The sequence below is a fragment of the Ascaphus truei genome, chromosome 5 (assembly GCF_040206685.1).
Source record: "Ascaphus truei isolate aAscTru1 chromosome 5, aAscTru1.hap1, whole genome shotgun sequence".
Classification (NCBI taxonomy): domain Eukaryota; kingdom Metazoa; phylum Chordata; class Amphibia; order Anura; family Ascaphidae; genus Ascaphus; species Ascaphus truei.
The window spans coordinates 258,460,399-258,472,521 of record NC_134487.1 but is presented as its reverse complement, the minus strand read 5'-3'; the positions used below and the strand labels follow the sequence as shown (position 1 = coordinate 258,472,521).

The following is a 12,123-nucleotide window of genomic DNA, read 5'->3' as shown; positions in this document are numbered from 1 at the left end:
GAGAAATGCATGACCTGTGAATAAAAAAAAAAAGGGGGTGTGCGGAAATAAAATGAAAAAACGGGGGGAAAAGAGGGGGGAAGGGAGGTGGGAAATGAAACAGGGAATGGAAAAAGGGGAAGGGGGTGAAAGAAAAAGGGGAGGGGAAAGAGAAATATGGAGAGGAAGGAATAACAATAAAATACATAATATAGGGGATAAAATAACATTTTTAGCCTACAGCACCTGGTATTCCCAGGCGGTCTCCCATCCAAGTACAAACCAGGCCAAGCATGCTTAGCTTCTGAGATCAGACAAGATCAGGCACATTCAGGGTGGTGTGGCCATAGGTAAATTATGTACCAAATAATATATCATTAATAACCATTAGAATAATCATAGACTGGAGAAAGCAGAATCAGAGACAGAAAAAACCTCAGGACCGATGGGGGCCACAACTCCCCAAAAACGTACAAAAAACCTTTGTGTCAAAGTATGTGTAATCATAGGCATAGACCTAATGTGTGTATACTATTAATTAATAATAATGATATTAATAATAAATGCACTTTCCACCTGTTATGTCTATATGGGCCAAAGGAGCACCTATAGTAAAACCAACCAAACTGAGATGAGACAACTATCAATGAGGGGACAGGAAAACCCATCCAAACCAGACCTCAGAGACGTACCTCAAAACATGTTGGTACCATAACACTAAACAACAGTGCTAACATCAATATGATCATTCAATCCACACGGATGTAATGTACATAGTACATACATCCAATATGTCTCACGCATACATAATTTCTTAAATCTATCACCTCCCAATATAGTAGAAGAAATGGATTCAATACCCATAACTGACAAACTACATGTATTTTTATTATGTTTACTAATGTAGTGTCGTGATAAACTGTGCATGGTAAACCCACGTATGATATTTCTCCTACTGCTGCGGCAGCTTTCATTCTAACAAATCGACGTTTTTTCCCTGGCTTTTTCCTGGAATGCGACGCTCTTCACCTGGCGCATGCCGCGTTCATTTTGCGTTCCCAGCCACGGGTCATGCGCGGCTGACGCGCGGTTGATGCGTTTTTTGAGAATGGTTCGGATTTAATAGGTTGCAATTCTTCGCGTGTCCGCCAGATGGCAGATATTCATGAATTGTAATGCGCATGCGCTTCAGTAATGTGTCGACTTGCAGGTGTTTCGTTTAAAAAAGATTCCACTGTGTGCTATTGTAACTTGGCCCTGAGACTGAAGGAAGAAGTTGCAAAACTGTATCAATTTAGACTTTTCATATTAAAGAAAGACAAAGATCAGTTTCGGTTACAGAATTCTCCAGAGACCCACCTGCCATGTGTGTTCAAGTGCAGCCCGCTTTCCAAAAACCCAACAGAAGTTACGCGTATTTGATATGGGCCGCGATTAATGCAACAGAGGATAAGATGGCAACAGTTGTTCAAATTTATCAGTATTTTGTCGAAAACTATGACTTTTACAAATTTTCACCAACTCCTCATACTTGGAAGCGTGCAATAAGGAAAAGGTTATGTTTTTATCGTATTGAGCCACAATTTGTTAGAGGGTATTGGTGTGTATCACCGGCTTTTTCCTGTATCTATGACCTTGATGACGGCAAAAGGCGAAGGGTTGTGTTAAAAGCAACTAAGAAACGACAGTCGCTGCCAAGCAATGCAATAGCACCGGCTTCCAATGACGGTCCCGCCATCAGTTACAACCCTGAGCCTGAGCCGGATTTCGCGTGCAGTTTCGATCAAGCTTGCATGTACCTAAGCAATTTCCAGCCTCATCAGATGACTAAAGGTGGACCAGTCCCACTGCAAACTATCGACGTGGATGATCAAGAACGCTGGACTGGCAGTGGACCGGCGCCGACGCCAGTTGAATGGGAAATTCTATGGTGAGTAATGTTGCCGTATTATTTTCTGTGTTTTTTTTATTTTGACAATACAGTATCAATATCGGTGCGATTCAAAAGTCAAGCGATTCTCCTGTAAGAAATATTATTGGCTCAGCGGCTTCTACAGTACTGTACTGCAGATACTGAACTATTGGTGGAATGCTAGGCGCATGCGCATTGGAACCTTCTTGAAACGCATACAGTATGCGTGTCATTACCACGACGGTAGGCGAATGCGCATGTGAACAGGAGACGCCCCCCAAGAAAATTATTGGTGGGACTGACTGGGAACTTCTTTAGGGGGCTGACCATTACAGTAAAACCTTTCTTTTTGTTTTTCCTCAGAAAATAAAACGGCTAATGGAGGGATTTCGATGGATAATATCGCTTTGTGTAACAATGCCTGCTGAATCGGATTTAAAACCCACGTACCGGAGTCTACAGTTTAGTGGCCGTTGTTATTGATTAGGATAGAATACTGTACCTGAAACAGTATGCTGATGCTTTCCGGCCGTACAGTATACTGTACAATACTTTTTTATATACAGTACAGTATACTGTGTAATAAACCCGAAAAAATAAAAACGATGCATTTATTCTACATGTAGCACATACATTATGTGTCTTCTACAGTATACAGTGCCAGTACATACAGTACAGTACAGTTTGTGTCTTCTATTTGTTTTTAATACTCTTATACTGAGCATGCCTACAGTATACAGTGCAGTATGCCTCGACATTCTAGAAACACTGTATTTTGTTACAGTAGCAAAGGAGCAAATGGAACAATGTAAAACAAATCAACATGTTCTTTTATTGGTGGAGTAAGTACAAAAACATTTATTTACAAATACTGTACAATGTAGAAACATTTTAAGTGCACAGCAATTCAAAACATCAACAGGTGTATGGTTTACTGCTACATTTGTGAAAACATTGATGTCAGTCAGTATGGTTTACAGTCACATGTTTTAAAAACAAATTCTTTATTCATAAAATAAGCAAAACGCAAAATCTCCTTTATTAAAGAACGACAAGTCAAAACATATACTGTACAGTGGGATGGTGTGCAAAACAGTCTGTACCAGTACAGATCCTTGAGGGCAGCAAACAGGGTAGGTTTTCAGGGTAACCTTTGAAAACCGTGCCTGTTTGCGGCCCCCAGGGACTGGAATTGTGCATGTCCTGTGTGTGTGGACAGCAAGGTAAAACATTTCTGTATAAATACAAGTAAAAAAAAAACACACAACAACATCTCCTTTATTTAAGTACAGCAGGTCAAAACATGTAGAGTACAATACAGTTCAGCATAACAGAATGGTCTTAACTGTGATTACAAAAAAACTGTATTCATAAAATACAGTATACAAACGAAACATCTCCTTTATTAAAGAAACATATACAGTACAGTGGGATGGTGTGCAAAACTGTCAGTCAGACCTGCACCACTACAGTCCTCGAGGGCACCAAACAGGGCAGGTTTTCAGGACAACCTTGAAAACCGTGCCTGTTTGCGGCCCTCAGGGACTGGAATTGTGCAGGTCCTATGTGTGTGGACAGCAAGTTAAAACATTTCTGTATAAATACAAGTAAAAAAACACACAACAACATCTCCTTTATTTAAGTACAGCAGGTCAAATCATGTAGAGTACAATAAAGTTCAGCACAACAGTATGGTCTTACAGAAAGTCCTCCACATTGTCCGTCCATGGCCGATTCCTTGCATGGCGCAAAACGCCATTAATGCAGTCTCGAACGCCTTTCATTACAGGATCTGTAATTGGATAAAAGCGCCGCATTTCATCCCAAATGTTCTTTCTTAAATTGGCAGGAAGCGCCTTTTTTACGCGATTTCCGTCGTAGTTCACTTTGAAGGCCCAGTCGCAGTACAATGAGTAGGGAACATGGTGCTTAAAAAGTAACAAGGCATACTTGTGGGGTGCATCAGGACTCTTCACCCTATACTTCTCCCTGAGCACCGGTGGCAGATTGCACAGGGTGATGTCGGGCACCGTATCGATGCGAGCGACTGTAGGTCTTTTGGGAGTGGTTGTGCTTGAGGCGATGGCGATGGTAGGTTGTCCTGGGAGGAAGCTTTCCTCCGGTCTTGGTCGCCCTGTTGGCTCCTGGCGTGGTCTTGACGTGGTTGTCATGTCCTCCTCAACGGCATACATGTACACTACATCTTCTGGTGGAGGGGGTGCGCTTGGTGATGGAAGGGGGTCGAAGGTCCCATTCATCAAATCCATGTCACCCCCCTGCTCCAGCATCGGGGAAACAGGGGCATTAACACTGAGCAAATAATGTATGCCCGCTATGTCAGCCTCTATCTTCTCCATCCGTCGATCCATCCGTTGATCCATATGTTGCATCCGTTGATCCATATCTAGCATCTGTTGATCCATATGTATCATCTGTTTATCCATTTGTAGTATCCGTTGCTCTACATTTAGCATTGTCTCCAGAAGCAGATCTATCTTTGCTAGCACAATAGAGTTCCCGGGGAGATCCACACATATCCCATTCAGCATCCGGTCTAACGAGCTGCTTCTTGTGCATGGCGTGTGAACATCTGGGTGGATGGGTGCAACGGAGGATGAGATGGGGGTTCCATGGAGAGAAGCGGTAGTGACATCAAAGAAGAGTGGAGGAGGTGACCTGTGGATATCTGGTAGAGGAGAAGCGGCAGCCTCGTCGAGGAGGGATAGAGAAAGTGACCTTTGGATTTCCGGGAGAGTCGTCTAAGAGCAAAGGAGAAAGTGACCCGTGGATTTCAGATGCAGCGTCGTCGGATAGAACTGGAGAAAATGGCCTGTGGGTTTCCGTGAGGACGGCTGCAGCGTCAAGGACGAGGGGTGGAGAAGACGGGCTGAAGATTTCCGGGACAGCGGTGGCAGAGTCGTCGAAGCGTATGTGAGGAAGTGGTCTGCGGGTTCGATGGGTTGACTGCCAATCGTTTTGCGTCGAAAGTACATCACCGTATATATTCTTGACATAATAAGGCTGACGTCTATGAAAACCCTTAGCCTTTGGGGTCAGCAGAAGGTTTTCTTTATTGGCCTTAGCCTGTCGCTTTTGCCTTGGCGTGGAAACGGCAACCGCCTTTCGCTTTTTCTGCTTGACAGGCACGGCAGAGGCGAGTGGGTTCCTGCGTCCGTAGAATCGGGGTTGCTCCATGGAAGCAGGTGGCACAATGCAGTATCTGGACAAGGGCAAGTTCAGATAAAGATCATCGAGTGGTGGGCTATGCAAAGTGTGTAACCTTTTATGCATGGCGACCAGGTACAGGTGTTGAAAGTGGGCGTACTCTAATGTGAGTCATTACCGTATAAATACACCATCCATTTTGTGGATTCACTGCACATTGAATACACATCGCCTAAACATCGAATATACATTCTTGTGTTTGTATTTCTTTCTACTCGCAGCAATGCATGTTAAAAAGATTTCCAAGGAGCTCAGCATGCGAATTAAGGACATGTGCATGAGCGGACACTGAATTGCTGCTATCCAACGCTGGTTAGCTACTTCTGGCATTGTTGTGCCAGCAACCACCGTGAGCTATCACAGAGACCGCAAAAAGGGCACCAAGGGTAACTAACGCGTAAGTATATTTATACAACTTAAAAATAAAATTAATTTTAATTTAAATCTAATATTTTTGTTATTTCTGTTGATTTATATTACAACAGTATATATATTTTGTATATTTATATTTATATTACAACAGTATATATATATTTGTATATTTGTATATTTATATTTATATTACAACAGTATATATATTTTGTATACTTATATTTATATTACAACATTATATATATTTTGTATATTTATATTTATATTACAACAGTATATATATTTTGTATATTTATATTTATATTACAACAGTATATATATTTTGTATATTTATATTTATATCAGTACAGTATACAGTATATAGTTTGTATATTTATATTTATATTACAACAGTATATATATTTTGTATATTTATATTTACTGCACCGACACACTTTATTCGAGCAAATACCCAGTATGTACCTGGCAGATACCTGGAATGCGCCACTCCTCACCTCTGACAAGCCCCGTTGCATTTGCCTTCCCAGCCTGGGTTCATGCCTGGCTGATGGGTGGCTGATCTGTTAAATGATAATGATTAGGATTTAATAGGCTGCAATGCTTCGCGTGTCTACCAGATGGCATAAATTCATGAATTGTAATGCAGTATATATATATATACTGTGCAGTATTGCAGCCAGCGGGAATAAAATGCTTCAATCCCTGCTTGGAAAATAACTCAATGCACTCGGGCAGAAAACAGTCACAAACCTCAATACACCCGGGTATACCCGAATTCGTGGGACTAGCCAAGCTCGAATACAGTGTGTCGCCAGTGTATATATAAATTTTATATTGCTGCATATTAATAAAACAATATATTTTCTTTACATTGTAGGGAGACAACTCTTCTGGTGGACAAAATAAGTGAGGAGAATGATGAGAAGAGTGCATTAAGGGTCAAAAACACTCTGCAGGAAAAGCACAATCTGACTGTATCCGAGAGCAGCATAAAGAAGATGAGATGCAGCATTGGATGGAAATATGGACGTGTGAGGTTAGTACTGGACAGTACAGGAGGTAAAAGTGTTGTTTAGGAAACTGTACTGTACCGCTAAAATTATTTATTCCTTGTCATTACAGAGCGTACCCAATGATACGGGACGCAAACAAAATCAAAAGAGTGGTCCAGGCACAGGCTTGGATCGACAGTGGGGAGACTTTCCAGGATTGCATCTTCACTGATGAGTCTACTTTGTCGCTGGAGAGATTTGCAAGCTTTGCATTCCACAAAAAAGGCCGCATATCTTTGAAGCCGCGGCCAAAACACCCCAAGAAGCGGCATGTGTGGGGTGCCATCACAAGGCGTGGACCAGGATGCATTGTCATCTTTGAAGGTAAAATATATCAAATATAATGTAGCCTTATGAACTGTACTTTACTAGTGTAGCCTTACTGTATGCACTGTACTGTACTATTGTGCACTTTTTTGAGCACTTTTCTTTTCTTGTTATAGGAATAAAGAATAAAGCTTTCTTCCAAGACAACATTGTCCATGAGATGCAATGCATCACACGCGAGTTCCCCAATGGTCACCGCTTCTACCAGGACAACGATCCGAAGCACACCTCGTCAACAGCGCATATCCTTGAGCACGGTATCAACTGGGTGAAGACGCCAGCGGAGTAAGGGCAGTAAACCGTGTCATTTTTCCCCCACTGTTTTTACTGTGTACTGTATCTCTTAAACTAATTGTCCTTTTTTTCCAATGACAGATCGCCAGACTTCAATCCGATCGAAATGGTCTGGCATCAGCTGAAGGACCATATCCAGAAAGTGGCGAAACCCTCCAAAAAGGACGAGTTGTTGAAAGGCATAATGAGGTTTTGGAATAATGTACTCACCGTGGAACGCTGCAATAAATATATAGACCATATTGCGACTGTGTTGCCCATTGTGATCGCGCTTAATGGGCAAGCATCAGGAAAGTAGTACTGTGCAGTAGTATTGTAAGTACAGTATGATACAGGTAAGTATGGCACAGATTTTTTCTATCCCAATAGTCAGAGTATACAGTACAGTAGTTACAGTTTTTTCTTTACAGAGAGAGCAGCACCAGCCATCAGGTTACATATAGTAGTATATAACAGTAGTCAGAGTATACAGTAGTTCCAGTATACAGTAGACTAGTTTGACAGTAGTACAGTAACTGCCTACTAACTGGTCATTTTTTTTCTTTTCAGAGAAAGCAGCACCAGCCATCTAAAGTAGTACTACATATCACACAATGCCATAATACAGTACGCACATACAGTAGAGGCAACTCTTATTCGAACAAAAACCAGTGGCAATTCCCCAAAAAACCAAGGAAACACCCAGGTACATTTCTGAATACATGCCTTAAACTTTCCTTAAACTAGCCCCAGCATTTCTGCCTTGATTAATGGCCTATCAGATTAACAGCGGGGGTCCCTGGCAGTCCCATTCAAACTGAATTGGAATGCCAGGGATCCTTGCTGTGTTAATCCTATGGGTCGTTAGTCAATGCAGAAATGCCTTAAATGTGCCTCAAACTAGCCCAGAACATACCCAGCACATACCCAGCACATACCCAGAATGTAACCCGGCTAGTTTACGGCAAATGCTAGAATAAACGTTGCCTCTACTGTACAGTAACTGCACTAATTTTTAGTTTTCTTGTCGTTTCAGGAAAAAAGGGTGGCCTGGGGGGAGGTGGGGTGTTGTGTCCTCTAATCTGTTTGTACAGTCAAATGTACAGTATATAAACGGCAGTATTGATGTACACAAAACCTCTCCTCTCTCAATGAACTACTGTACTGTACACGGAATGAGGAACAAAATAACGACGGAAAAAATAATATTACTACTGCACCGACACACTTTATTCGAGCAAATACCTGGTATGTACCTGGCAGATACCTGGAATGCGCCACTCCTCACCTCTGACAAGCCCCGTTGCATTTGCCTTCCCAGCCTGGGTTCATGCCTGGCTGACGGGCGGCTGATCTGTTAAATGATAATGATTAGGATTTAATAGGCTGCAATGCTTCGCGTGTCTACCAGATGGCATAAATTCCTGAATTGTAATGCAGTATATATATATATACTGTGCAGTATTGCAGCCAGAGGGAATAAAATGCTTCAATCCCTGCTTGGAAAATAACTCAATGCACTCGGGCAGAAAACAGTCACAAACCTCAATACACCCGGGTATACCCGAATTCGTGGGACTAGCCAAGCTCGAATAAAGTGTGTCGCCAGTGTATGTACAGTATACTGTATATATAAATATATATACACATATATACAGTATACATATATTATACATTACAGTGCATATATATTATTACATAATATTCTTATAAATGTGCATAATTCATGTTTCTCCATGTTTTACAAATGTTTTCTAAATGTTTATCCAATTTCAATCTGCCAGAAGAACTTAATAAAGACTGCATTATGTATTATTCATGATTATTTTTATATTTGTATTTTTTTGTTCCCGATGAAATAAAATAAATATTTATTCACATTCCTGGTAATCATAATCATTAACAACAACCACACACCCCCACCCCCACAGTATAAGAATGAATGTCAAAACAACATGAATCAGTTAATGTTTTTTTTTACTCTCAATTCTCACAATGCTGTGCAAATCAGATTTACATTTTAAATTCGAGAAGGGATTTTCCAAAGCGTTACCATAAATAAAGCCTCAAAGGGTTGGGGGGGTTGGGTGAGTCATGTGCCGTAATCAGCTATCTCCCATCTCAAAGAGGCTTAGAGTACACGGAGGTGCAGTGAGGCGATTGACACTCGGCTAGGGACGGATTAAAAACACAATGACTAACTTCAGAAAATGAATGACTCTGTGGAGGTGCCTGTCGAATGACTCTGTGGAGAGGGGGGGGTTGGGTGACTCATGTGCAGTAATCAGCTAGCTCCCATCTCAAAGAGGCTTAGCGTACACGCAGGCGCAGTGAGGCGATTGACGCTCGGCTAGGGACGGGTTAAAAACACAATGACTAACTTCAGAAAATGAATGACTCTGTGGAGGTGTCTGTCGAAAAGAGTTTGTGTGTGCGTGGGGGAGGGATGAAGGATTAGTTGTGCTGCAGTTCAAAGAAATTACATACTGTAGAGTAGAGTACAGTAATTTCAAAAGGCAGTTCATCATAATAATTTGATCAATAAATCCCCAAATACAACCCCCAAATACAGTACATAAAAAGCAAGTCACTTTATCTCCCTGTGCCTCAGGCACCAAAACATACAGTAGTTTGTGAGCTCCACGGGACAGGGAGGGACCTGTGCCTGCAAAACGTCTCTGGAAAGCGCTACGTATACTGTACTAACAGCGCTATACAAAAACATGCTATTATTATTATTATAATATCAAGGTGATGCTCTGTGCAAATCAAATTCGAGAAGGGATTTTCCAAAACATTGCCGTAAACAAAGCCTCAAAGCTCCCGTCTCAAAGAGAATTACACGCAGGCGCAGTGAGGCTTTGTACTGTAGCTCGGCTATGGACGGATTAAGAACACAATGGCAAGATTCAGAAAATTAATGACTCCGTGGAAAGGGGGGTTTGGGTGACTCATGCACAGTATGCAGCTAAGCAGCTAAATAGCTCCCATCTGAACAAGGATTAGATTCAGAAAATTAATGACTCTGTGGAGAGGGGGGGTTGGGTGACTCATGCGCAGTAAGCAGCTAGCTCCCATCTCAAAGAGGCTTAGAGTACACGCAGGCACAGTGAGGTGATTGACGCTCGGCTAGGGACGGATTAAAAACACAATGACTAACTTCAGAAAATGAATGACTCTGTGCAGGTGTCTGTCGAATGACTCTGTGAAGAGGGGGTGCTGGGTGACTCATGCGCAGTAAGCAGCTAAGCAGCTAAATAGCTCCCATCTGAACAAGGATTACACACAGGCGCAGTGAGGCTTTGAAGCTCAGCTATGGACGGATTCAAAACACAATGGCAAGATTCCAAAAATTAAAGACAGCCGTATGAAGTTCAAAGCTAAAGACATACTTTAATTTCAAAAGGCAGTTCATCACAATAATACAGTACGTAAAAATCACACAAATCAACCATGTGCAGTCAAACGCACAGGGTCGCAGACATAAGCTAGAGTAAGATTGTTTTTGCAGGCTTGTGGAGAAAAAAAAATTACAATAAAAAAATGTTCTTAATTTTTTTTTGGTCACTCACTCAGGCAAGAAAGCAGTGGTGGGCGAAGTTACAGGCGCATGCGCAGTAAATTCCTGCTGTCAAGCAGGAATGTGCTTGAAACCAGACACACGTTCAAAGGAATGGTGTGGGAGAGATGTACTGCATTGCACAGAAGATAAGAAGTTGAAATACCCTGCAGTGCAGTTAATTATCCTGAGCGAGGGGAGAGCGCTGTATATGCAGAAATGTGACACTGTTACAGTTCTGTACACGCCTATGCATTTCAACAATTTTCAAATGAGACATACTGTACAGCAGCACAGCACCGCAAATGCATGTATACTTTAAATACGCAAATTTACAATTACTGCGCGCGCACACACAGACTGTGTACTGACGTAAGTTGAACCGCGAAGGTATTAGACTTCCAAGACAACAGCTTGCAAACGCCCCCTGAGTTTTTACATGGCATTGCAGTATTGCAGACAGTGAGAATAAAATGCTAATATCACGAGCACGAAAATAACGCAGTTCACTCTGGGCGAAAACGACACAAAACCGCACATAACCGGGATAATCTGAAAATCGCGGATCTAGCCGATTTAGACTAAAGGCGGTCACCACTGTATGTTCTAGGAACCGTGTGCCTAAAGTTCTTGATGTTCTACCAATATATTGGAGATCACATTCACATGATATAAGATATATCACAAATGTACTTAGGCAATCAATGTAATCATTAACCTTATAAGTTATACCATTTGAAAATGATGTAAATGCATCTTTTTTATTTATGTGTCTACAGGTAATGCAACGATTCCTATCACATGAAAAAATGCCCTTATCTCTCATTTTGGTATTTTTATTTCTGTTTTCATTACAAAAGTTGGTAGTAGAATCCTTCAGCCTACTGGGGGCAATGATGGTCTTTAGAGATCTTGCTTTTTTTTTTTAATTATGGGTACATGAACAGGCATCAGAGGCCCAATAATCGGATCACTTCGAATAATTCCCCAATGTTTCTTAAACACATTTTTTATACTGTAAGCTGAATGATTGTACTGAGTAATAAATGTGGGAGTGGACTGATAACTTGTTTTCGCATTTTTTCGCGACATAGTTTTTGTCTTGGAATTCATCAGTAGGTCAACCCGATCTGATGTTTCAGCATCCTTAAATGCTTGTTCAACTATTTGGCCCATGTAGACATAACAGGTGGAAAGGGCATTTATTATTAATATCATTATTATTAATTAATAGTAAAGACACATTAGGTCTATGTCTATGATTACACATACTTTGACACAAAGGTTTTTTTACGGTTTTGGGGAGTTGTGGCCCCCATCGGTCCTGAGATTTTTTCTGTCTCTGATTCTGCTTTCTCCAGTCTATGATTATTCTAAAGGTTATTAATGATATATTATTTGGTATATTATTAGGTATATAATTT

General features: G+C 41.2%; 1 pseudogene; it reads right to left on the bottom strand.

Moving 5' to 3' along the window:
- Positions 1-213: 213 nt before the first annotated feature.
- LOC142496338 (5S ribosomal RNA) lies at positions 214-331 on the bottom strand (annotated as a pseudogene).
- Positions 332-12,123: the final 11,792 nt, after the last annotated feature.